Source organism: Dasypus novemcinctus, chromosome 12, assembly GCF_030445035.2.
Source record: "Dasypus novemcinctus isolate mDasNov1 chromosome 12, mDasNov1.1.hap2, whole genome shotgun sequence".
Lineage (NCBI taxonomy): Eukaryota > Metazoa > Chordata > Mammalia > Cingulata > Dasypodidae > Dasypus > Dasypus novemcinctus.
Window position 1 is genome coordinate 109,739,302 of NC_080684.1, and position 26,971 is coordinate 109,766,272.

Below are 26,971 nucleotides of genomic sequence, written 5' to 3' on the forward strand. Positions count from 1 at the left end.
TGGGCTCCCAGGTGCCGCAGGGCGTGAGCACCACTGACAGTCCCGCATTTCGGGGTCTTGCTCTGTCCGTGGTCAGAATAAAGGGACGTGGCACCGGGAGCCGCAGCCTCCCATGGCCCCGCAAGCGCCACCTTCCACGCAGGAGGGCCTCGTGGCTGTGGTGACAGGATAGTCGGGGGCAGGCGATGCCAGGAGGGCGAGACCCGGAAGAGGGCGTGGGAGCACGGCCACGAGCCCAGGAGCATGCAGCCACGGGTGGCCAGGAGGACCAGGAGGGCCCAGCCCTGCCGCCCGACGTCCGCCCCCACGCTGATTTTGGACTCTGGTCTCCGAATCCATCCACGGGCAGCCTCGCCTTGTTCCGTCACCAGCTCTGTGCCCGTCTGACGGCGCTGTGAGAAGCACACCCCCGGCGGAAGGCACAGCCCAGGAGGCAGCAGCTGATGGGACGACCCCGCCCCGGCCACGTCACTGTCGTCATGCCGCGGCGTGAGCCTGAGCAAAGCGGCTCCGCAGTCAGCTGAGCTCGAGGGCGGCACATGAGCTCGGCCAGCCTGGGTCTCCTGGGACCTCACGCTGGCGCCGCTCCGTGGGATGCGCCGGGAGGGGAGGGGGCTGAGCAACGGCCCATGCCACGCCCCCGGCTGCTCACGGGGTCCCTGGTGAGGTTCCCATGGACATGTCCAGGGGCTGACGGGGCTGGAGGGTGGAGGCCTGAGCTGCGGGTAAGAGGCGTCCCGGGGCCCTGGCACTGGCACCTCCCGCCTGGCGATAGCACCCACCCCGCCTGGTGCTGGCACCCTCCCCGCCTGGTGATAGCACCCCTCCATCTGGCGCTGGCGCCCTCCTCTCCCTACGCTGCCCGAGGCCCGCGGCTCCATGCTGGCCGACCGCATCCCGGCACGGCGTCTGGGTGGGGACCCTGCTCCAAGCACCCGAGAGCAGCGGCCCCCGGTTATCATCCCAAGAGCCCTGCCACGTAGGTGCTGGTTTTACACAGTTCCGAAGAGGGAAACTGAGGCTGCTAGCAGGCGGCAGAGCCAGGATTCGGATCCGCCCTGGGTGCTGGCCCCGAGCCTGTGACTTTCCGGCTGGGGGAGGCCGTTCAGCTCGAGAGCTCCGCTTCGTCCTGTCCCCGCGGGCACAGCCGGGCCTTGGTGAGCTGGCGCTGCTGGGGAAGGGCGGGGCGGGGATGCGCGCAGCCTCTGCCCGGCCCCTTGCCCACCCCGGCCAGAGCACAGCCGCCTCCTCGGGGGCCCCTCCCCCAGGCCGGGGCCAGGAGGGCGCCTGGGGCCTGCCGGTGCTGCCGGGTGGGCCGCCCGCCACCGCATCACCCTCTTTACTGCCTCAGGGTCTGTGGGCCTGGGAGAGGCCCCCAGCGGTTTGAAACAAGAGGCGTCTAAACACTTGACAGGCTCGAGCTCAGGATTTCCTCGCCCATAAAGCCCGCCTGGAAGCCCGTGCCTGGCGCGGGTGATGGATGGGGAGCCCGGCCGCCCCGCTTTAATCGCGCAGCCTTGGGGACGGTCCCCCGGCAGCGGGGGGAAGGTCCCATTGGGGTGGCCTCCGGAGCCACGGGGCTGGTGTGGGGCCTGCATGCCACTCCTCCGAGCTGCTTCGCTCTACCCTCGCCTCCTGGCAGCTGGGATGCCTGGGGTACCCCTTCCCCGCCCAGACCCCCATCCCGCCCAGGCGCGGCATGGCGCAGGTGCAGCGGGGGGCTGTGGGGCCACGGGAGTCGTGGGGCGCTGGGGGTCTTTGGGCCGCTGCCTGTTTGTTGCTCATCACTCTCTGGAAGAAGGGGTGACTCATGGAGAGGGGCGCCTCGGGGCGCTTCCCACACGCTGTGCTGCACTCCCATGGCAGGACTCTGGGCTGCGCTGAGGTTGGTGCTGGTTTCTAGCCTCGGCCCCTGCAGGCAGCCCTGAGCCACGCTGCGTGGACCCCAGTCCAGCGCCCGAGGCACCGGCTCTGGCCCCTGGTGCCTAGTGGGCCCACACAAAGCCGCCACCCCACCCCGGGGCCTGGCTCCAACGCTCGCCACAGCCGGGGCTGGGATGGCTCGTGGGGAAGGGGGCCCAGAACCGGGAGTCGAGGCTTGGGAAGCCCCGTGCCCACTGCACCCGAGAGGGAAGGCCCTGAGAATGCCCACTGCACCTGAGGAGGGAGGCCCTAAGAGTGCCCCATGCCCACCGCAGCCGAGAGGAGGCCCCGAGAGCACCCTGTGCCCACCGCAGCCGAGAGGGGGGCCCTGAGAATGCCCCATGCCTGCTGCACCTGAGAGGGGAGGAACTGAGAGTGCCCACTGCAGCTGAGAAGGGGGGCCTCTGAGCAGCCTGTCCTCGTCCTCCTCGGCTGGCTGAGGACAGCACCGTTAGTCTCCAGCTGTTTTACAAAGTCCAGGGCTTTGCTTTCCAACTCCGTCTCATCTGGCACCCCGAGCCTGGGAGCCCCCGGGGCTGCTGGCTCATGTCTCTGTCCTTGTGGTGCTGGGCTCCTGCGGCTTTGACCCTGGCCTTGTTTCCACGGATCCAGCATCTCGTCTCATGGTCCTGCCGGAGGCTCTGGGTGCGCCAAGGAGCAGGTGCAGTAGCGCCCCAGGCCCCCTGAGGCCCAGCTGCTTCATCTCAGAACTGGGCTGCTCAGCCGTCAAATGGGCCGACGAGTGGCCCCGGGACCCCTCGGGTGGCTGGGGGCCGAGGCGACTCAGCAGAGCACGCAGCCGCGGCCTCGTGGGGCGCGGACCGGCCCCCAGCCCTGGCGTTCTCTGCTCGAGGGCGGAGCTCCAGGTTCAAGCCCGGCGTATGGCTGGGGCCTCTGGGCAGGGGCTTCCCGCAGGGCCCGGTCCACCTGGGGATCATGGTGAATGGGGGGTCTGGTGTAACGCTCAAGGAAGCACCCCAAGCCAGCGGGCTTTGGCGGAACCTTGGAGAAGGTCTGCGCAGGACGACGGGCCTCGGGCCCGGTGTGTGCGGTCAGTATGATGGTCTCGAGGACCAGGAACCCCACGAGTCCCACCCGTGGCCCTTCCCTCCACGTGACCCTTCTGTGCTCCCCTTTCGGTGCTCCAGGGGTACAGGGACCCCCAAGGCCGGGGCAGCTGCTTCCACGTGGGAGTTGGCCGTGGGCACCCATAGGCCGCTCTGTGCACCCCCCTGGGCAGTGCCGTGAGGATTTCAACCCTCAGGGAATGGTGCGGTCCTGGGAGGCTTCCAGGAGGAGGTGTCGGCAGGCGGGCAGGCGGTGCCGCAGGGCCGTGGGCCAGGCTGCAGGCAGGTGGCGATGGGAAGGGACTCTGTGGTGCCAGGTTGCCTCACCCAAGTCCCATCGACAGGTGTGGAAGGAGGGCCCGCTCTGTCCGCCTGCGCCCGGTGCCGCGTGGCAGGGCCTGATCTCCCACCTGGGCATGCCCATGGCAGCCGGTGCCCCCGCGGGCAGGGGTGGACAGGGTGCTCGCGTCCGTGGCCCCCGTACTTGCGCCGCTCACATTGAGGGTCTCAGCAGTGGACGGGCTTCCTCCAGGCTGCCGCTCCGCTTCCTCGCTCCCTCGCTCTGCCCCTGCGCAGCATCACGCGCACCGTGCGCGGGGAAACTGCTGCGATCTGGCGTGGGGCAGGGGCCGTGAGCCGCAGCCCTTCCCTCCGACCTGGGGCAGGCGCCGAGGACAGCAGGACGTGCTCCTCCTGCGGCAGCGCCTGCCTCTGCGTGACGCACCCGCCGGTCAGTGTGGAAGGGGGTCCACGGCTGACAAGGATGCACTGGCTCGGCCTCTGGCCCTCGACGGCTGTAGCAGGTGGGAGGGCGGCACGGCCAGCGGGGTCCACGCGCGCCCCGTTTCACTGCATCAGGGGCTGGCGTGCACCTCCCTCGGGTGCCTGCACGATCTTTGGCAAAGAGTTCCCCTTCCTTTGTTTCACAGGTTGGATTTTAATAGACTAGCTTATAGCATTTTAGGTCTACAGAAAAATTGTACCGCAGGAACAGACATCCCCTTCCCCAACCCCGTGACCACTCCAAGGCCTGCGTCCCCGCAGGGCCTTGGTCCAGGAGGGCCGTGTTGACCCGTGGTGGTTACTGAAGCTCACGTGCCCGCTCCACTCCGTGCGCCGTGCAGGGCTGTGGGTCTGGCGCCTGCGTGATGCCACGAGCCCGCGGCCTAGCAGCATCGGGGCAAACCCAGGGGCTGCAGCCAGCCACTGCCGGCCACCACCAGCCACAGCCCTGGCAACCGTGATCTTTCTTCTGTTGCTGTACTTTTATGTTTTCCATAACATCAGATAGCTGGAGTCAGACCAGCTTGTCACTTAGTAGTATGGGTTTAGGGTCCCTCCTTGCCTTTCTGAAAAAGCTCATTCTTTTTCTCATTGAATTACATTTGATTATATAGTTTAAATCCATTCGTCTAAGGGAGGGCATCTTGGGAGGCTTCCAAAGTTTGGCAGTTATGAATAAAGTTCCCCTGCGTTGCACACAGGTTGTTGTGTGGACATACGTTTTCCACTCTTTTTGGTAAACACCAGGAGCACAATGGTTGAGCGATAAGCCTAAGCTTTGGTTTAAAACAGAGCACCACAGTGTTTTCCAGGGTGACTGCAAGATTTTGCATCCTAAGCAGCAGCAAAGGAGAGTTTCTGTGTTGTTGTCATCCTTGCCAGCACTTGATGTTGTCAGAGTTTGGGATTTTAGCCATTCTGATGATTCTTTAGTGGCATCTCATTGTTGTTCCAATTTGGAATTCCCTGATGGAATGGGCGCATCTTTTAATGTATTTGTTTGCCATTTGTAGATCTTCTTTCATGAGGTGTCTGTTTAGATCTGTTGCCCATTTTGCAATTGGGTTGTTTCTTTTCCTAGTTGTTAGAGTTCTTTGTGTATTTTGGATGCAAGTCCTTTATCAGATACACACGCTGTGAATGTTTTCTGCATGGTGTGCGAGCCTTTTCCTTCTCCTAGCCGTGTCTTCCACAGAGAAGTCTTTAACTCTAATCAAGCCCAACTTGCTGTTTTTCTCTTTCATCGTGCTTTTGGGGATTGTATCTAAAACATCATTGCCAACCCAAGGTCACCTAGATTTTCTCCTGTGCTTTCTTATACAAGTTCCATAGTTTTGTGATTTAAATTTAGGTTTGTGGTCTACGTTGAGTTACTTTTTGACAATGTGACCAGCTCTGTGCCTTTTGTATATTGATCTTGGGTCCTCAAGCCTTGGCTTCACTTGCTTTTTAGTTCCGGGCTGTTTTTTGTTGATGCTGTGGAATTTTTTACATAGACGATTATGTTACCTTCCTAGCTGCTAAAACAGCGACCGCACAGTGGGTTTTCATAACAACAGGAAGTTATTGGCTCGTGGCTCTGAGGCTAGGAGAACTCCAAACCCAAGCTGGCAGCGAAACGGTGCTTTCTCCCTGCAGACGGTGGGTTCTGGGCTGGCTGCCCGAGAGCTTGGCCCTTGGCTTTTCCGTCACATGGCACTGCACATGGCATCATCTTTCTCTTCCAGGTTCTGTGGATTTCCAGCTTCTGGCCACTTCCTGTGGCTTCTTTTTTCTGAGTCCGATTTCCTTGGTTTGTAAGGACGTCAACCCTGTTGGAGGAAGCTTGGGCTCCTTAGCGAATGAAATCTCAGAGGTCCTTTTAACAAACAGCCTCGCACCCGCAGGCGCAGGGGCTGGGTCCTCAGGTGCCTTTTGCTGGGGCGTCACGAGGGTGCGAGGGGCGTGACTCGGTGCCCAGCAGCCGTCGTCTGGGGCTTCATGAGGATCGTTGCTGCTCCTTCCCTGGGCACGGCCCCCAGGCAGCCCCCACAGGCGGTGGCCCTGCCGACCCTTCTGCTCCCTGCCCCCCACCCGGGGGCACACCGAGGCAGGACGGTGTCACTTCCACTCAGCCACTGGACCTGTGGCTTCTGCAGAGACATTCGACCCGAAGAAATCCGATCTCAAAGATCACCCTGTGTGTCCCAAGCGTGGGACTTTCTCAGTGGGAATTGTTTGCAGCTGGCCCTCGATGCCGTAATCCTGCCTTCCCACCAGCACTGCTGAGCTGCTCCTGCCGCATCTGCAGGTAGCAGGTGCAGAGCAGCTTACCACTGCATTTATTACTATTATTTGTTTCCACCGTGGTGATATGTACATATGCAAACCTCTTATTTTAACCCGTTTTTGGCATTCCCTGCCTCGGTATTAATCACATTCACAAGGTTTGCTGCCTTCCCCACCGTCCACAGCCAAGGCTTTCTCCTGACTCCGGTATAAACTCTGTGAAGCACAGCTCCCTGTTCCTGCTGCCTGAGTCCCTGGGAGCCTCTAGCCTAGTTTATATCTCTTCAAGTTTTCTCATCTTAGATATTTCATATAACTGGAGTCTAGGGTGTTTGTCTTTTTGTGCCTGGCTTACCTGAGTCAGCGGAATGATTCCACAGCTGCCCTGTCTGAGGCCTTCCCCCCTGCTAAGGTCTGGGATGGGCTGCCTTTGTTTACCTGTTCATCAGCAGGTGGGCCCTTGGGTTGCTTCCTCCTGTGGATAGCGCTGCGATGAGCACCAGCGCAAGTGGCTGGTGTCCCTCTTAGCTCTTCGGGGTGTCACGCAGGGGTGGAATTGCCAAGCTGTACGGTGATACTTTAAAGTTACTCTCACACCCTGCAACGTCGCCGATATTTTATCTAGTCGCTTTCTTGTGTTTTCTTTTCCATATTCTATATAAAGATTACTTCATCTGTGAATGGAGATGGTTTTCCTTTTTTCTTGCCAGGCTGTATGCCTTTTATATCTTTTCCTTGCCTTAGTGCTCGGGCTAGAACTTGCTGTCCAGCGGTGAGCAGCGGTGGCAGCCGTCGGCCTCTTCGTCTTACCGTGGAGGTGGACTCGGCACGCTCTCCTGCATGGGTTAAGTGCGTTAGTGAGCGGAGAGCACAGGGCAGAGGGCGGGGCTGGCGCCGGAGCCACAGCGGGCAGCGCTGTGGGCCGTGAGTGCGCTTGCGGGCCAGGGTTCTCCGGAAAGACAGGACCAGTGGGATGTGCGTGTGCAGGGCATGCACACAGGTGGGATGTGCGTGTGCAGGGCGTGCACACAAGTAAGATGTACATTTAAAGGATGTGCACACAAGTGGGATGTGCATATGCAGAGTGTGCACATAAGTGGGATGTGTGTGCAGTGTGTGCACACAGGTGGGATGTGCGTGTGCAAGGCGTGCACACAAGTAAGATGTACTTATGCTTGGGCGTGCTCACAGGTGGGATGTGCGTGTGCAGGGTGTGCTCACAGGTGGGATGTGCATGTGCAGGGCGTGCACACAAGTAAGATGTACATATGAAGGATGTGCACACAAGTGGGATGTGCATATGCAGAGTGTGCACACAAGTGGGATGTGTGTGTACACAGGTGGGATGTGCGTGTGCAGGACGTGCACACAAGTAAGATGTACTTATGCTTGGGCATACTCACAGGTGGGATGTGCATGTGCAGGGCGTGCTCACAGGTGGGATGTGCGTGTGCAGGGCGTGCACACAAGTAAGATGTACATATGAAGGATGTGCACACAAGTGGGATGTGCATATGCAGAGTGTGCACACAAGTGGGATGTGTGTGCACACAGGTGGGATGTGCTTGTGCAGGGCATGCTCACAGGTGGGATGTGCGTGTGCAGGGCGTGCACACACACAGAGCACGAGATTACCATAAGGGATCGTCTCGTGATTGTGGGTGTGGAGCTGGAAGCGGGGGGTTGAAGCTGGGGTGTGGGGTAAACCCCTGCTCTCCAGAAGCCCCAGGTGTGCTCTCAGGGCCCCAGCTGAGAGGCAAGGCTGACCACGTGACGGAGGGGCCGCTCCCCACCTCCACCCCAAACCCCGACGCCCTGCAGCATCACGGCGCCCGTGGCACGCGGGACAGGCCGCACACAGGCTTCCCCTGCACCCCACACACCCCTCTCGTCAGATGCTCCCAGCCTGCTCCGGGGCCGCGGGAAGGCTGAGGGGCTGCTCAGCTCAGGAGCAAACGGGTCTGTCCCTCCTGTCCCCAGCCTCCACTCCAGACCTTGTCTCCAAGGCCCCCCGGCACCAAGGAGGGCAGGGCTGCAACCAGACCAAGAGAAGGGCCACAGGCAGGCAGCCGGTGGGGGGTGTGGCCGGTGGGGGTGTGGCCAGTGGGGGGGGTGGCCGGTCGGGGGTGTGGCCGGTGGGGGGTGTGGCCGGTGGGGGGGCAGCCGGTGGGGGAGCGGTGGGTGCGTGGCCAGTGTGGGTGGCGGCCAGCCTGGCGCCTGGAGGCTGTTTGCTGGGGACAGCATGGGGGGACTATAAGCCTGACTATAGACAAGCAGAACAAGATGAGGGAAACTGAGGCTGCCAGAGGCTGACATGGGCAGAGTGGAGGCTGTGATGCTGCACAGGCTGGAGCCTGGGGGCCTGGGGACTTGGAGACGGGAGGCCACTCGGGTGGGGGGCTGGCCCCACAGGAGGGCAGAGCGCACCCCAACACAGGGCCTTCCCAGCACAGGCGTCCCGGGCCCTGCTTTGTATTCGGAAGGACAGTGCTTGGCGTTTCGGGTTTGGAAACGCAGAGTTGTCTCTAAGACAAATAGCCACTGCCGAAAACAGCTGTGCCATGGCCAACATTTCCTGGAAATATCAGAGAAGCTTGCATTTTTGCCAAATGTCACATGCTGCCGGGCCTCCCGCAAGGCTGAGCGCTACATTAATTAGGAGAGATGCAGGCGCTCTCGGGCGTCCTGGCTGTGGGCACGCTGCCGCGGGCTACTGACCAGCCGCCAGGGGCGAGAGGCCCCAGGACCAGGTGGGCCGAGGGGCTACCCTGAGACCTCCGAGGGCATGAAGGTAAATCACAGCTGGGGGGCAGCGCGTGGCAGCTTAGCGAGGGCCGCTCGTCTGCCTGTGCCATGCCAGCTGGCACCCCTCTGGGGGGCAGGGAGGCCAGGGCAGAGCGCCTGGGGGCGGCAAACCCCGCTTGTTCTCTGGGGTCCTGGGCAGCTCCCCTCGGGTGGGCTCACTGGGGGGTGGGGCCTGGGGGCCCTGGGAGAGGCCACGGCAGGTTGTCAGCCCCCTTCAGAGGCCGGGCCTTCCCTGCTGGACCCCCACCGCCTGGCCTGCCCTGACGCCCCAGCACGCGTGGGCCTGCCCCTTGGCTAACGCCACCCGGACCACTTCCTGCCCATCCGGAAACCAGCCTGGAGCATGGGGTCAGGCTCGCCCCGCGGCCCGAGCCTGGGCACAGCTTCTGCCGGGCAGGGCGCCTCGCCCTGGAGCTGCTGGCTGCCCTCGGGGCTACCTGGTGAGCACGGGGCCTTCTTGGCTGGTTTGGGGGGTCAGTGCAGGCCCTAGAGTCTCCCCAGGACCCGAGCCCCTGAACATGCAGGGTGCTTGTCGGGGTCAGGCTGCATCTCTGTGGCACTGGAGGTGGGACCCGCCTCGTGCAGATAATGAGGAACTTTGGGGGCTCCTGACATGTGCGTGCAGTGGGGGGGTCGCACCTGCTTTCCTCGTAGTCCTCGGGAGCTGATCCTGGCACAGACCTCATCAGGCCTGTGTGAGTGGGGGCCACCCGTGTCCTGCCGGGGACACACTCCCCAAGGCCAGGCCTGCCCTGGGAAACGTGGGGGGCGGTGCCGGGGGCACAGCTGTCCTCACCTGCACGGCCAGCTCAGGCCGCTTCCTGCCCTGGCGCGTGCAGCTCAGGCCCCCGTTAGGCACAAGCCGCCGTGGAGGGGGCTCGGCGGCGCCCGCTGGTGTCGTGTGCGGTGTGGGGCAGTGGCAGGGGCAGGGTTTCAAAGCAACCGAGGCAGCTGGGGGCATTGTCCCCAGGGGTCCCAAGCCGGGCCTGCCCTTGTGTCCACCCCAGGAATGACAGAACCCAGGACACGAGGCTGTCACAGCCGTCATCCCCCCTGACCTGGCTGCCGTGCGTCCTCGGGCCAGGCCAAGGGCAGGTCCATTCACTGGTTCACTGCGGCGCCTGCATGGGCTGGGCCAGCCACTGCGCAGAGGCACCCGGGACAGTGGGGATGTGCCCTGTCAGCCCCAAGCCAGGAGAAGTAACAGCGACGTCCCAAGGAAGGAAGGGCTGGGTCAGGAGGACAGAGGGGCCAGGGTCACACGGGAGGGCCAGGGTGGGCTCTGGGCTGGGGCTTGGGCTTCACTCTGGCCAGTGACTGGGGGGCGAGAGGGGGGGACATTCCCAGTTGATTCTGGACAGGGGCTCGAGGCTGTGTCCTATGTGCCACAGGGGGAGCACGGCAGTGGCCACGTGGGAAGAGCTTGGGGAAGGCGGGTGAGAGCCCCCAGACTGGGGTACACGGCCAGCAGCGACAGTGGATGCTTGGAGTGAATTCCAGGTTTCCTGACCGGGGCCTCGGCTGCACACGGTGCTCCGAGTTGACGCGCAGGCGCCCTGGTCACTGAGTCCGGAGCGGCCCCCCAAGGCATGCGGCGCTGGCTCCCTGTGGGCTGCAGGGGACGCCCCCAAGAGTGGCCTGGCAGCAGGGCTGGTCACCCCACCCAGAGACAGGGGCTGGCTCTGTTCAGCCTCTGCAGCCACAGGGGGGTCCGCCCGGACGAGCCACACCCTTGTCCTTGGGGATGTCATAAACTGCGGCGTGATCCCCAGGTGTTGGCGACGATGTGTCAACTGTTCTCCCAGGGCCAAGGTGCCCCGTGCCCACGCGTGGCCAGCCAGCTGCCCTCGCCGCAAGGCGCATTGCGGGATAACTGCCTGGCGCTAGCCGGTCAGTGATTTGGTGCTTGGCAGCAGAGACCCCAGCGTGGCCCTCGCGGCCTCAAGGACGCCGGTAAAAGCGCGTCTCCTCTACTGTCATGCCATAAAACGCCGGCAACTCACGCTGTCTGGCCTAGGATCCCAGGTTTGTAGCACTTGGGAAGGCGGTGGGAAGCCAGGCCCCGGGAGGCAGATCTGGCCCCTTTGGATTTTCAGCTGAAACCAGCCGAAGTCACAGCCCCCGGTGGCCGCTTTGCCGAGACAGAGCCATAGGTGGCCGGAGCATTCTGGGCCCGGAGGCCGATGACCTGCAGAGGCCCAGGGTGGCGCGTGTGGTCTTACGAGCAGGGTCAGAGTTCAGGAGACCCCGGGGGCTCTCCGTCCAGCCTGTGCTTTGGAATGTGATGCGGCATCCTCCAGCTCCTTCTGGAACATTCCAAGCAGGATCTTACCTATCTGGCCTGTTCTGCCCTCCCAGCAGGAGGTGCCCCAGGCCCAGGCGAGGGACGCAGCACCCCAGCCCCACGCCGTCCCGAGGTCGGAGGGCGCCGGTGGGAGGAGCACCCCTAGGGCACCGGGGGTCGCCGCCTCCCAGCGCCCACAGCACGGGGCCACAGCACCCGCGTGCCGAGCAGGGCAGCCGTGCAGGTGGCAGCGTCTGCTCCAGCCTCGCCCCCCTCCGTTGGTGCCTGCCTCGGGCCTGCCCCTTTGTGGCTTGGGGCGCCCCGGGGACTTGCGTTCACCTGGCTCTCGGCACGCAGGGGGGGACCCTGAGGAGCAGCGGACTTGCCTGGAGGTGCCCTGAGCTCACGGAGGAGGGAGCGAGGCCCATCACAGTCCAGGGCTGGGACCAGGTCGTGGGTGTCAGGCCTGAGGGGTGAACCCGGGACCCCCCAGGGCCATGCAAGCCTCACAGGCGTGGGTGGCCTGAGGGTGGGCGGCCTGAGGTTGGGCGGCCCCGGGTTGAGCCGCTGGTGGAGGGCTCGCCTGGCCTGTGGCAGCCGGGCAGAAAGGACCGCGTCGTCTTCCGCTTTGGTTCCCCTGCCTGCTCCCCGGTCGAGAGGGGGACTAGGCTGGGGTGGCTGACGGCTGGGGGCGGGTGGTACTCGCAGCCACCCTTGGGTCTCCAGCACCTGGTATGGCAGGTGGGCAGGCGGGTGGGCACTCCTGGGCATGTGCAGTGCAAGCCCTCTGCGGAGGGGGTCCTGTACCCCCTTCAAACATAGTCATGTGACCCTGGGGCATCAGCTGTCCCAGGGTACCTGAGAGTGGGGAAAGGGTGGGAGTGGGTGAAGGACTCTAGCAAGCTGTCCCCAGAGAGTGCACCAGCCTCGTGGGAGTCATTCCTGGGACTGGGAATGAATGAATGAATGAATGAATGAATGAATGAATGAATGAATGAATGGATGAATGGGTGTGGAGAATGAATGAATGAGCAGTAAGTAAATAAATGAGCAGTGCATGAATGAACGAGCAGTGAGTGCAAGAATGGACAGTGAGTGCAAGAATGGACAGTGAGTGAATGAATGAATGAGCAGTGAGTGAATGAATGAGCAGTGGGTGTATGAATGAGCAGAGGGTAGCTGAATAAGCAATAATGAATGGAAGCAGTGAATTCATGAATGACAAGTGAGTAAAAGAATGGGCAGTGGGTGGATGAATGGGCAGTGAATTAATGAATGGGCAGTGGGTGGATGAATGAGCAGAGGGCACACACATGGACAGTGAGCGAGCATGCCTGGTCCATGCTGGCAGAAGGGAAGACGGCCCCTTGCTTGCCCTGTGGGAGCCTCAGTGATGGCCGTCCTCGTCCTCCCCTCAGTGTCCCCCAACACTCGTGTTCCGGGGACCAGCTGGAGGAGGGGAGGCGTCCGGCAGAGTCCTCAAAATGGATGGACTGCTTGTGTTTGCACCACAAAGGGCACTTGTGCCCCAGCTATGGGCGAGGCCCAATCAGGGTGGGGCCACCCACTCGGTAGATTCTCCCAGAAACCCCGAATCAGGAAGGGCAGCTTCTCAGGGGTCAGGGTCTATGGGGCTTTTGGAGAGGGGCTTCGGGGCCCTTGTCCCATGCAGAGCCTGGCGCTGTCCGAGGCAGCTCGGAAGCTGGGCCTTGTGGGTGTGCTGCTCAGCCCTTCCCTGCCCCGCCAGGGCCGATCCCGACCTCATGCTCCAAGATTCCTGAGGGTCCCCTGTCGGGGCTGAGTGATTGGGTTTGCTTTCCCTGGTGGCATTTACATATTTAATCATTTTTTAATTAACGTGAAGATGAGAATTCAGAGGAAGCCACAGCTGTAAAACAGTGGAACAGTGAGAAATCGGGTGTTCATCCATCAGGCTGATTTGATTTCCAAGGGAAGAATGTGCCACTTCATTTACTCTTCACCACTGGGATGTGACGAGGCAGCACAGGACCCCTGGTTAGTGTGCTCAGCACACGGGTGGGGGCCAGAAGGGCACAGTGACCAGAAGATGCTCTGGACAAAAGACAGGCCAGGGCATCTGGGAACCTGTAGAGATTCGGTCTCCATTCCCTTGCCACCCATCCATCTACCATCAGACATCCATCCACCCGTCCACCATCAGCCATCCATCCACCCACCATCCACCCATCTATCTACTATCAACCATCCATCCATCTACCATCAGACATCCATCTACCCGTCCACCATCAACCATCCATCCACCATCAGCCATCCACCCACCATCCACCATCAACCATCATCCACCTACCATCCATCCCAAACATCCATCTATCCATCCACCCACCATCCATCCACCATCCACCCATCTATCCACCATCAACCATGCATCCACCTACCATCCACCCATCTATCTACCATCAACCATCCATCCACCATGAACTGTCCATCCACCTACCATCCATCAACCCATCCATCCCCAAACATCCATCTATTCAACTACCCACCATCCATACATCCATTCATCTACCATCAGCCATCCATCCACCCATCCATCCACATCCACCCACCATCCACCCACCATCCACCCATCATCCACCCATCTATCTGCTATCAACCATCCATCCACCCATCCATCCACCATCAACCATCCATCCACCTACTATCCATCCCCAAATATCCATCCAACTAGCCACCATCCATCCACCATCCATCCACTCATCCACTATCCATCCATTCATTTAAACATTCATCTCTCCACCCATCTTTCCTTCTTTCTTTCCTTCTCTCCTGCCCTCTTTCCCTCACTTCCTTCAATCCATGTGGCCACCCATTGCTCCATCCACCCATCCATTGATCATTTATCCATCTGTCCATCGATCACCCTTCCATTCTCCATCCTTCCTTCCTCTGTCCATCCACTCACAGCTGTCCACTTTTGTCACAGAGCTCACGCCCATGTGGGGCGGGGACGGTGCTCGGTGGCTGGAGCTGGGCCAGCACCTTCGCTCATCCTCCATCCACTGCTACGGCTGATCCGGGACCTGGGTCTGGGGCTGGAGACGGAGCCGTGGCCTGAGGGACACAGGCCTTGTTCCCGGCTTGCCCTGATGCTTGGCCTCAGGGCAGGGACGAGCTGGGCACTGGGCACCGGGTCTTCCCAGGCCGGCTTGGGGATCAACACAGGCACACAGGTGATGGCACGCCAGGGCAGTGGCCTCTCCTGAGACCTCATCAGGGTCTGTGGGAATCTGTGTGGGGGAGGACACTTAGGGGAGCAGGGGCCACGCAGACCTGGATGGTGGCAGGTGCTTCCCGCACAGTGGGGGTGGCCAGGAGGGGTGGGTCCAGAGACCAGGCCCAGTGGAGGCAGGCGCTGCCTGGACAGGGGGCCAGGGTGCAGGACCCGAGTCTCCAGGGCTGACACAGGCCTCAGGGCAGGCCCCTAGCCTCAGCCTCTCCCTGGTGAGCCTGGCCCGGTTCCCCTAACGCCCCCATAGGACAGAGTGGACTCTGTAGTTGGGGGTTGCTGTTGACAGAGCCCTGCCAGGGGCCCAGAACCTTCCAGAAGCAGCTCTCCCCAGGTGTGAGCCCATGCTGCATCCTGGATTTCTCCCAGCCAAGGCCCTGGAGACCACACAGCTGTGTCCGGATGCCTGCTGCGTCCTCGCTGGCAGCAGATGGCTTTGGTGGGGTCTAGGAAGGGGCCAGCCCCCGGCCACCTTCGGCGCACCTCCAGCCCATGGCAGCTCCCCATATGTGCCATGTGCATCAGCTGACCTGGGTCCACTTTCTGCACAGCCCCGGGGACAAGGGTGGGGCAGAGGGCACAGAACGAAGCCAGACGAAACTGTACCCCCAGCAGCCCTGCCACGGCCACGGCCGCTCTCCTTTCTTTCTCGTGTCCCTCTCTGCCTCCTCTCATCTGGATCAGAGTCACTCAGCTCTCGGCCCCAAAGCCCCTGTCAGGAGCCAGTTGGCGCCAGGATCCTTAGCCCAGGCCCCTCTCCGAGCTGTTAAATGCTGGGGTGCTTCGCACCCTCCCTGGCAGAGCCCGAGCACCACCCCGTGGAGTCCCCCCCCACGCTGTCCACGACTGCACAGGGCCATGACAGAGGCCACAGCAGACGCGGTGCCCCAGGTGCTGTTGGTGAGGGTGTGGCAACTTCAGGAAGGGTGCTCTGGCCACCCTAGGCCTCCTGCAGTGAGACCCCGCCCCCGCCCCCTGCCCTCTCCACCCTAGACTCAGCGCCGTCTCCGTGGCTCCGGGGCCTGTGGGCAGCTCAGGGGGGTGTCCACCTTGTTGGAGAAAGTGGACACGGGGGACCCATGGGCTGCACTGGACAGGATGGTGCAGGCGGAAGGGCCGGGGTCAGCTGGTCGCAGGGCACCGGGATTCGGCCAAGGGCCAGTTTCTGAGACGTGTTCACGAGGAGATGTACGACGTTGCGGGAAAACCCTTCATCTATCTCTCGGTTACGTGAGTGGGAACAGCCATGGAGAACTCGGGCTACTTTGCAGGGCGGGCGCTTGTCGGCGCATTCTTCACAGTGGAGAGTGGACCAGGCTCCGCTAGCGGGCGGGCGGGAGCGAGCGGCGGCCGTGGCCCGGCACCTTCCATCTGCCCGAGGTGGGCCCCCTCCTGCACCTGGGTCCTGCCAGCGCGTCCTGCGCTGGGATCGCTGCGTGAGCACAGCCCTGGTTTGCCAGGCACCGGATTCGCGGGAGGCAGGGATCCAGGCTGCCACCTGGAGGTCCTGGGCCAGGGGACAAGCTGGCCCCCCGGGCTCACGAGGGTGGCGGGGAACCGTGGCCCGGGGCCCGGCGTGGTCGTGCTGTAGAGCTGCACTGGCTCCTGTCTCGGGACCCAACGGGGCCCAGTGGAGGGGCCAGGGCACCCGGTGGACCCCGCGCTCGCGAGGCACCACCATCTCGGCCCCTCCCGGCCCACAGGATAACCCTGCCTGGTCGCCACGTCCCTTCTGGGGGGCGGGCTGGACTTAGCACCGCTGGCCATTTAATCCTCTCGCTGCGTAGACCTGTGATGGAGAACTCAGATTCGGGGCTTAGTAGCGACGTCCTTTCCACCCAGCTCATCACCGAGGCCGTGGGCTTGGGATGTCCGAGAGCGTCTCCCTGTGTTCTCGTTAATCCTCATGTAAACGTCCGTATGACGGGGGATAAGAGTGACCGTCAGCCGCCTGCCATGTGGTGCAGCGCGACGCCGACGCCTCGACAGCTGCGGGGGAGGCCGGTGGGCGGGAAGGCCTGGCTGTCAGCGGAGGGGCTCCGTGCCCCGGGCTCTCCAGCACCATCTACGGGGGCTCCGGCCCAGCCCCGTGACCTCAGGCCCCACCCGGCCTGGTCCACTGGCCTCGCGCCAGCTGGCCGGTGCTTCAGCCCCGCGGACGCCGAACGGACGCCTCTTACGGCGGCGCTGCGGCGCAGGGGGCGGCGCTTCACCACCTCACACCTCTTGGCCCTGCTGCGCTTGCTTTACACCTTAGAGTGGAACATTCCATGCAGACTGGCACATGTGCACATGTGTGAGTGTGCACAACTGTGTTAAGTGCACAGGTATTTGTGTGCACACAAGTTGTACACTTGTCAGTGTTTAAACAGGTGTGTACACACATGTGAATGTGTGTACATGAGTGAATGTGCACAGCTGCATATACACGTATTGGTGCATGGCAGTGTACACCTGAGTGTGTAAACAGGTGTGTATGCACACAAGTGGGTGCATGTGTGTTTGCACGAGTGAGTGTGCCCAGGCATGTATATGTGATTGTGTGCAGCTATGCATACATGTGAATCGGGGTGGGTGTGCTCACAGGCATGTGTGTAACCGTATATGGTTGTGCGTGTACACCCATGTGTGTGCAGGGTTGAGTGTTTACATGTGTGTGCTTATGAGAGTGGGGGGTGCGCACAAGTGTGTGCATGTCTGCACATGGCTGCACGTGTGTGCAGATGAGTGTGTGCATGTGTGAGTGTGTACATGTAAGTGCAGGCATGTGTGCACGTGTTTGTGTGACCAGGGAGTGCAGGACCCCAGCCCCTGCTCACCCCACGAGCTCGGCCCCCCCCCGCCCCGCCCCGTCTGCGTCAGCCCCTCCAGCGGTGCTGCCCCACCCACGTGGCCACAGCGCCCCTCGTGGTGTCTGGCTTTGGAAGTACAGCCAGCACCGACCCTGAGGTCGTCGTGGCCATCAGGGCGAAGCTGACCGGACGGGCTGAGGGCGGGGAGGCCACCTGCAAGGTGGGGCCGGGAGGGGTGTGGTCCAGGCCGGGCCTGAGCAAGGGCGCGCCGGGCGGGAGCGTTTCCGGGAAGCGTTTCCATGTGGCTGACCCGTCCCCGCCCTCGGCCTTCCCTGCACTGTCCCCTTGGTGTCCCAGGGCACGTGGCTTCTTGACGTCTCGACGCAAAGCCCAGCGTCGCCCCCGGGTCCATCCGCCCCGGCGGCCCCCTGCTCACCTCGGAAGCCTCGGGAAGGGGCGTTGCCCACGCGCAGCAGAGGGACCCCGTGGCTGAGGGCGCTTTCCGCAGCCTCCCCTCTGTCCTAAGGGGGCCCCGGTGCCCACCCAGCCCAGCAGACCCCTCCCACCCTGAGCCTGCCCCTCCCCGCGGCAAGCAGTGGCTCCCCCCCCCGAACCCCCCAGGTATTGGGGCGGGGGCGGGGCAGGGTGTGGAGACCCCACGTGGGACCTTGCCTCGTCCTGGCCGTCGCGTCACTCCGCAAACGTGGGGTTACCCACGCCCTCTTCCGCCTGCCCTCAGTGTCCCAGGCCAGTGGGGATACCTTGCCTGTGCGTGGGGGTGGGGTCAGCCCCCACAGTTGGGGGCCTCGGCAGAGTCCACGGGAGGCCCCCCAGGACCCCTCTCTGCCTCCCTGTGCTCGGGAGCCCCTCCCCCGGCCTGCCTCTCCGGGCGGGCTGCATTTGTCCCGTCATCCTGTGCGGCCACCCCTGGGGCACGCAGGGCGGGAGCTGGGCTGGGACAGGGGCGCTGGACCACAGGGGCACCGGGTGGGCATCTCCGGGGCAGGGAGAGGCCTCGGCAGGCGTCTGTGCAGCGGGGGCATCTTCCTGAGCACGACTCCTGCTCTAAAATAGGGGCTCTTAAGCGTTTTTGCTCCCCGGCCCCCTTTGCCAGTCAGGTGAAAACCACGGAGCCCTTACCAAGCCCACGCTGCGCTGCCTGTCACTTGATGACTGGGTCACACGCGCACCACGCAGCCCCACGAGAGGAAGACTCTCGAGTCTCCCCTCAAGCTCACAGAGCGCTGTAAGAACGACTTTAAAACAACGTCAACCAGGCGCAGCTTTTCCCGAGCTGCCAGGAGGCGGCCCGGCCACGCGCAGGGGCCAGTGAGGGCCATGTCGCACGCCGCTCCCAGCGCAGGCCTTTTGTGGCCCTTGGGTTCCCGCCAGCCTTGAGATCTGATCGGGGCCCCCAGGAGCCGGGGGGTAGGGGAAAGGCTGCCATGGGGACGTGGAGGGGTGAAGAAAACGTTCTCTCGTGGCACGCTGCTTCCGTGGGTAAAACACTCAGGAGCATCGTGCGCGCCCGTAGCGGGCGCGTTTCATTGCGTGCGAGTGTGGCCCCGAGCCGGCCCCTTAGGCGCAAGCTGACCGCACAGCCCCGCGGCCCCTGCTTTGGAGAGCGGGGTCTCAGCCCCTCCTTGCACCCGGGATGGACGCCTGCCCTTCCTGCGCAGCGCCCCGCTGCCCCTCTGCATCCTGTGGGTTTCCGCCTCGTGGGGGTGAGTGTCCCCCCAGGGCCCGGGGTGACGGAGAAGCGCTCGTCTACACGACGGGCATTTGCACCCAAGCGCTTCCGGCACGTGAGCGCTCGCCCTGCTGCGGGGGCGCCCAGATGCCTGGCCATGCCCAGCAGCATCTCTTGCGACACCTGCTGCAGCCAGGGGTCTCCTGAAGACAGAACCTGCTTCCCAGCCGCCACGAGGGACTTGTCCAAGGTGGAGCTTCCTATAGGCACGTCTCCTCGTCCCCCGTCGGGAGGGGGCCAGCCAGGGCGGCAGGGGGACGCTGTGCTTTCATGCAGGAAGGGGAGGGGTCCTGAGGAGGCAGGCAAGCCGGGTGGACGGGGGCCCCAGCGTGCAGTGCGCCCTCATGGGCGGGGATCCTGGCAAGCGGGGCCCCCCCCACCACGTGCCTCAGACGTCACCCCTCTGTCCCACCAGCCTGGGGCAGGAGACCCCTACTCAAATCCTGCTCTGACCTTGAGTAGGTCCCAGAGCTCCTCTAAATCCACGATTGTTCACACGAAAGCCGGAGCACCCTGCGCCCCTTCCAGCGGTGGGGGCGGGAGCTGATAGTGCCCTGCTGGCGGGCGCGGCTGGGCAGGCCGTCCCATGGGTGCTCACCCTGAGCCTCCAGGGGAGGGGAGTGGCTCTGGGAGGACGCGTTTCCCCCGCCCACAGCCACGTGCTCCCAGAGCCTAAATAAGGGTCTCCGGGGCGTGGCAGGCAGTGGGCATCTGGCTGTGCTGCTCTCTTTGCAATCTCTCCCTGCGCCATCCGATTTTTGGGAAGTGACTGTTGCTGCTTCGCTAATTAGGAAACTCCTATCCTCTTAGCCCTGGGCCCGCCCTCCCCTTTTGCGTGCGCACGCGTGTGCAAACGCCTGCCACCGCTCACCCACCCTCCAGCGACTTCTGGGTGGGAGATGGCCCTGGTCCCGGAGGGACCTGTGGTGGCCTTGGCGGCTGGGTTTCCGGCACCTTCTGGAACATGCCGGGATGGGACTCTGGCAAGCCTCAAGGGAGACAAAGGAATCTGGGGCAGTGGGGAGCCAGGCCTGCTGGGAAGCGTAGGAGGCCGTGGGGGCCGCAGACAAGCCGGCGAGGGCCAGAGCAGCTCCCGGGCCGAGCAGACGTGGCGGATTCCTGACCACACCCCACGCAGCCACACAACGGGCAGAACGCACATCTGCACTCAGGGACAGAGGCTGGGACGTCGGACTAAGACGGGAGCTGCACTGTGGCCTGAGAGCCCAGTGGGCATGGACGTCAGTCTCGTGGATGGACAGGGAGTTCCAGGGCCACGGGCTGCACGCCCCGGTCCAGGGCAGGCACAGTGGGCTGGGCGCCTTGAATGTGCCATCGGTCGTGTCCGTGGTGGATCCGGTGAGCTCCTAGCGGAGGGCTGGGCCTAAGGCCGGCTGACAAGGGGTCCCCACGTTTACCGGGACACCACCAGCTGGCTCACTCGGCGTTTGTAGCAGTTTGATATAACTGATGAATTCCCAAAAGAAATATTGGATTATGCTTGTAATCTGATCTCTACCTGGGCATGATTGGGTTATGATTAGGGCGTTGAGTCCCTGCCCCTTGGTGGGTGGGGACTCACAGATCAAAAGCATGGCAAAGGACAGAGTTGGGGGTCTCTGCTGTTGGAGTTTGATGCTGAAGATTTAAGCTGGAGCCCCGGGGAAGTCAGCACACAGAGGAAAGAGAAGCAAGCCCCAGGAAGAGAGGACCTGAACCCAGGAAGAAGCAAGCCCTGGGAAGAAAGGAACCTTGAAGCCAGAGAGAAGCAAGCCCCAGGAGCGCAGGAACCCAGGAAGCCTGAGCCCTCGCGGATGTCGGCAGCCATCTGCTCCAGATAGACTTTGGTGAGGGAAGTAGCTTGTGCTTTGTGGCCTGGTGTCTGTAAGCTCCTACCCCAAATAAGTAACGCCCAGCAGATTTCTGGTATTGTGCGTCAGCACCCCTTTGGCTAAGTGATACAGCGTTGCTCCAAGGACAGCAGCGAAACAGGAGTCGTCCTAGCCGGGCACGGGGACGCCCCCCCGGCAGGCTCCGTGCCTCTCTTTGTCTCCAGGACGCTGGGGCTGAGCTCCCGTTTGGCATCTGATCCCAGGATTCTGCTGCCTGACCTTCCGGAAAAAAAACGGCCTCCCCGTTAGAGCCCTTGCCAGTGTCTCGGGCGTCCGTCCGTCCTCCACAGCCCCGTCCGTCTCAGGTTTCTCAGCACCTCTATTTCAGGCATGTCTGCTGACCTACCCCCCTGTCCCCTTGTCCTTGACCTCCATTGCGCCGTCGGCTTCCAGGAACCTTGCACCTGGCCTTTGAGCCCTTCCAGGAGAGTCTGCTGTGCACAAGCAACAGCATGACAGGACTGCACACCCACGGTCCAGGACAGAGCTGGGTGGAGAGTGTGAGGGAGTCCTCAGAATCCAGGGGCAGCTCTGGAGCTGGGGTGAAGGCGGGGAGAATCCAAGGGCAGCTTGGGAGCTGGGGCGAAGCAGGGGACCCCAGAATCCAAGGGTAGCTCCAGAGCTGGGGTGAGAAGGAGCCCCAGAATCCAGGGACAACTCTGGAGCTGGGGTGAACGGAGGATCCCAGAATCCAGGGGCAGCTCTGAAGCTGGGATGAAGAGGGGGTGAATGGGACTGGAACCCAGGATCTAGGTGCAACTCCAGAGTTAGGGTGAGGGGTAGAACCCAGAATCCAGAAACAGCTTTGGAGCTGGGGTGAAGCAGGGAGACTCCAGAATCCAGGGGCAGCCCTGGAGCTGGGGTGAGTAGGGAACCCCAGAATCCAGGGGCAGCTCTGGAGCTAAGGTGAATGGGGAACCCCAGAATCCAGGGGCAGTTCTGGCGTCGGTACAGGGGCTCTCTGCCCCAACTTGCTCCCTCCGGGCAATAGCTCTGCACACCCTGAGCCCCCCTGGCTGGCAGGGGAGGGGGCCAGGCTCCCAGTGCAGTGCGAGCTGGGAAGGGCCCCGGGAGGTCCGGAGGGTGGCCGGGGCCTTGGGCGGTGCCTGGAGGAGAAGGGGGGCTCGGGCAGAATGCAAGTGCCAACGCCAAAGCAGTAAGGGGACTGAGCAGGTGCAAAGGGAAGGGGCAGTCACGGAGAGGGGCCGGCGCCCAGGTTCCCAGCCTGTCCTGGACGTCCTGTGAGCTCGTAAGAAGTTAATAAGTTGAGGAGGGCCCCATCAATAGAAGAATAAACTGGGAGACATTTCATTAACAGGGTAATAAGCCGGAGTAATGTTCCATTACTAAGTTAACGTGGGGGCACTTATTAATAAGTTAGTGCAGTGGGGAGCATTGCATTAATAAATTCATAAGCCATAGACATTTCATTAATAAATCAGTAAGCGGGAAACATCCCATTTGTAGGTGAATGGACTGGGGCATCACATTAATAAGTTAGTGAACTGGGAAGTATTTGATCTGTGGGTTAAAACACGGGGGCAGTTCACGAATCAATTGCTGAACTCTCCCAGGGGCGTGGCAAGTGGGGCCCGCACCCAGGCATTGGGTACCAAGATGCGCGGCGAGGGGTCGCCAGTCCCAGGCCCGGCTGAGCGCGCCCCTGCCCCTCCCCAGGTAATCTCCAGCGCCCGGGAGCATTGCCCCTCGTCTCCGTGCCGGCCCGTCCGCGGGGCACTGCCCAGGGCCGTGGCTGGGGCACGGCGGAGCCGCTGCCACATCTGGCCTGGGGGCTCCTGAGGGGTGACCAGGCCTCCAGAGCTGCCTCCGTTCCCTGCGGTGGCCTGGCCCCTTCTGCCTTCCTCGAGGACACGGGCTGGGGGTCCGGCACCTCGCCGGGGCCAGGCGGGCCCTGCGGCTGGATGGCGTGCCCACTGACGCGTGAGGGGTTGGGGGTGGCTGGCTGGTCCCTGAGTGACCAGGGCTTCTCGGGCCCATTGCAGCGCTGGGCCCCACCACACTCTTGAGAGCAGCTGCTGAGGGCAGACGGCTCCAAGGGCCTGCCCTGTAGACCCCATCTGGGCGCTGCTGACCACGCAGTGCTGGGTGGCAGTGGACGTCAGGGAGGGGTGACCTGCGGGGAGGGAGGTGGCCGTGGCCTGTGGGCTGGGAGGTGGCCGTGGGGAGTGGAGGTGGCCGTGGCCGGAGGGAGGTGGCCGTGCCTGCTTACACCCACAAAGCTAAAAATGTGCATCACATCACCCCAGTGCCCTTGGGGTGCTCCGGGGCGTCAGCTGGGACAGAGGTGCACTCCCCTCAGCCTTCAGGGTGGGAAGCGTCCTCTCCCCTTAGCCCGGACACAGTCCCGCTGGTTTGTTTGCTTTGCCACTAAAGCTGGACGCGGCTTTGGTGGTGACAGCAGCACACGTCAGAACTCGCCATCAGCAGGCTTCTGGGAAGCAGTGACCATGCTGCCCCTGACAGCTGCCCTGTCCCCACTGCCCCATCCCCTCCTGCCTCTGCCTGCTGCCCCGTCCCCTGCTGCTTATCATGGCCCAAGGCCGCAGTGCCCTGCAGCTGGCAGGAGTGCATCACCCCAAGTAGACCGATCCCCCCAGGGTGGAAGCCCGTCTGGTGGTTCCTCTGTGGTCCCCAGGCCACAGTGGACAGCCGCAGGCCACGCTCGGTATTTGCTGAACAAATGAGAGAGCCGGGGAGTGGCCCCGTGTGGGCGTCAGTGTCAGCACCGGCTGGGAGGCCGTGGCCATCGAGCCGGCCGTGGCCCCTCGGGTCCCCCAGAATGCCTAGACGCCCTGTGCCATCAGAGGTAGGACCGAACGCCAGGCAGCGGCCAGTGGGCCGAGGCACGGAGTCTACCCCCGTGGGGGGCTGGTGACCCCCGTGCCCTCCGTCCCACGCAGGCCGCTGTCAGTGCAGGTGAGAGGCGGGTGAGCGGCAGTGCGCCGGCAGTGACGTCCTGAGTCCTCGGGCTTGCGTGAGGCCAAGATTTCCTTGGACTTGACCATTCCCCGACAGAATGCCGGACCCCCGGCAGCTCGGAGAGGGGGCTTTCTCTGTGGCATTTAGGAGCAAAGTCGGTGAAACATGGGTAGGCGGCACCCGTACGAGAAGTGAGCAGCTCCTTGTGCACCGGCAGCCGTGCCTGCTGGGCCCCACTTGTCACCTGACCCGTGTCCCTGGTGTCTGCCCCACAGAGCGGGGGCCACATCCACGTGCATGCCTGTGTGCGCATGTGGGCCTGCGTGGGCCTCGCGGTAGTGGTGTGCAGGACATGTGTGCATTGTGCAGTTCACATGCCGTGCTTGTGTGTGTGCACCTCATGTCTGTGTACACATGTGTGCATGCAGGTGTGTCGTGTGTGCAGGTGTGCATGTGAGCGTGCCTCATCTGTGCACTTTGTCTCATGCACACGTGTGCACGTGGCTGTGTGTGCACAGGTGCCTGCCTGGGGGGAGGAACGCAGCTGCTGGCCCGGTCACCGTCGGGGGCCACCAGCACCCCTGCCCGTCTCGGTTCTGTACCACACGGGGCTACAATGCCACAATGTCGGACAGTCCAACAGCTGGCACAGGGCGGAGGCCACAGGCCCTGCTCGGTTCGAAGCAGAGTGCCCTGGCTGTGCGCAGGGCAGGGCCCCCACAGCCGACGCCCGCTGTGTGCAGTGCAGGGCTTCTGTGGCTGCTGCCCACTGCGTGCATCACAGGGCTCCCTTGGCTGCTGCCCGCTGCGTGCAGGGTGGCAGATGTGGCGCTGCCTCGGGGTGGGCCTTTCATTTCCTGTGTGACCAAGACGGGCTGCCTTTCATTTCCTGCCTGCCGAGGCCGGAGGCCGGAATCCAGGGGGCGGACAGGAGAGGCCGTTGCCTGGCCCAAGCGCTCACTGTTTTTTGTTCCCTTAAAGCTTTTTTAAAAATGATTTTAAACTTACAGGACAGTTGCCCTAGTAACACAAAACGCAGCTGCAGAATTCCCCCTCCCAGATCCCAGGTTCACAGATTCTAACAGCGTACGCCTGCTCTCCTTGCCTTCCCGCCCCCCCTTCCACCGTCCGCCTGCCTGCCCGTCGTCCATCCCTCCACTGCCCACGCACTGTCCACTGAGCTGCAGTTTTCTGAGCGTTGAGTGTAGGTTGTACACATCGTGCCTCTGAGCACCTGGCACTTGATGTCCGTTTCCTAAGAACAAGGACCTTCACTTATGCAAGCACATTAACTGCAGTTACCAAGCTCAAGAAATTCAGCCTTTCTACAGAGGTGACAGTCCGTAGTCTAACTTTCCCTTATGTCCCAATGACCTGCTTTTGGGCCTCCCCTCCTTTACGAGGTCCCATGCAGGTCCTGTATTCCTTCAGTAGTCATTGACTCTTTATTGCTCATTATTGTAAATTGTAGGAACGTGCAAACGCCGTGAGCTGGCCCATCTCTGACACTCCCCACCGCTCCATCCGGGGTTAATCCCATTCGTGATGTTGGGCCACCTTCTCCTTCATCCATTAGGGGCCTTCCAGCACCCAACAGAAAGCTGCCCCGTCCCCTGGACCCCCGCCCCCGCCCAGCCCTGGTAGCCTCCACCTCGGTCTCCATGCGCTTGCCTCTTCTAGCTGGGTCATGTAAGTGGACACCCCTGTGCCCCTGTGTGTCTGCCTTGACTCCGCATGATGCTTCCGAGGTGCTCCCTGCAGTGGCACAGGGCAGCGGCCTTCTCTTCACGGCTGAGTAAGTCCCATCCTGTGGTCAGGCCACGATTTGCTTGTCCGTTCATCAGTGGGTGGACACTTGGGTTGCTTCCACCTTTTGGCCCTTGTGAATAAGGCGGCTGTGAACACTGGTGTGCAAACACCTGTTCAAGTCCTGCCTTCAAGTCTTCGGGGTCTCTACCCGGTAATGGGGTTGCCAGATCGTATGGTATTAGTAGTTCTATGCTTAACTTTTTGAGTTGCCGACAAACAGATTTCTACAGTGGCCGCCCCATTTGACATTCCCCCTGCTTCTCCACATCCTCATCAAGGCTGCTTTTTACCATTTTTCTTGTTTGTGTGATTTTAGTAAAAGTCGCTCCTAGTGGGTGTGCCTTGGCACCTCAGGGTGCATTAATTCACCTTCTCCTTACGGCTGATAACGTTGAGCTCTTTGAGAAATGTCTATTCAACCTTTTGCCCATTTTTTAAAACATTTTTTGTTTCTCTTCGTTGCTGAGTTTTAGGAGTTCTCTATATTGTTTGGACAGTAAATCCATATCAGATATATGGTTTTTAAATATCTTCTCACATTCTATAGGTTATCTCTTCACTTTCTTGATAACACAGATATTTGGTATGCAAATATTTTTTAATTTTCATGAAGTTCAGTTTATCTATTTTTCTTTTGTTGCTTATGCTTTCGGTTTAAAGTCTAAGAACCCATAGCCCAATACGAGTTTGTGCAGCTATTTCCCTATGTTTTTCTCTAAGAGTTTTATGGCTTTAGCTTCTCCGTGTAGGTCTTTGATCTATTTTGAGTTGCTTTTCATCTCTGGAGTGAGGTCGGGGCCCCCTTTCTTTCCTTTGCACGTGAATGTCCAGTTTCCCCGAAGCACTCATTGCAAGCTGTGTCCTTTCCCTCTGGATGAGCTTGAATCGCCCGTCAGAGTGGACTGGCCTGGAGGGGGTTGATTCTCAGTCCCCGCCCGCTGGTCTTTTATGTCGGTCCTCCTGGCGCCACACGATGCTGATGAGCATAGCGTCCTAGTATGTTCTGAAGTCAGGACGTCTGGTCCCCTGACTGGTTCTTTCTCAGGGTGGGTGTGGCTATTCGAGCCCCTTTCCCTCCTGTAAGAATTAGACGATCGGCTTTTCCATTTCTGTGACGAAGGTTGTAGGAATTCTGACTGGGGTTGCGTCGACTCTGCAACTAGCCTTGGGTGCTGTTGGCAGCGTCACGGTGTTGCCCTCCGATCCAGAGCGTGGAATAGCGCCCACTTGTCAGGTCGCCCTCAGTCTCTTTCCGGCGCACCTGTCCATTTTCCACTCGAGGCCTAACCCGCCTTCCTCACATTTTCTGCTGGCGGTCGGTCATTTTGTGCGGATAGCGTGTCCCCCCGCCGGATCCGCCGAGGTGCCCTGCTGGGTGTGCGCCTGGCGG

General features: G+C 61.8%; 1 protein-coding gene across 2 annotated transcripts in view; it reads left to right on the forward strand.

The window, feature by feature from the left end:
- TAFA5 (TAFA chemokine like family member 5) overlaps positions 1–26,971 on the forward strand; it is a 221,186-nt gene that overhangs the window by 113,228 nt on the left and 80,987 nt on the right. The window lies entirely within an intron of this gene.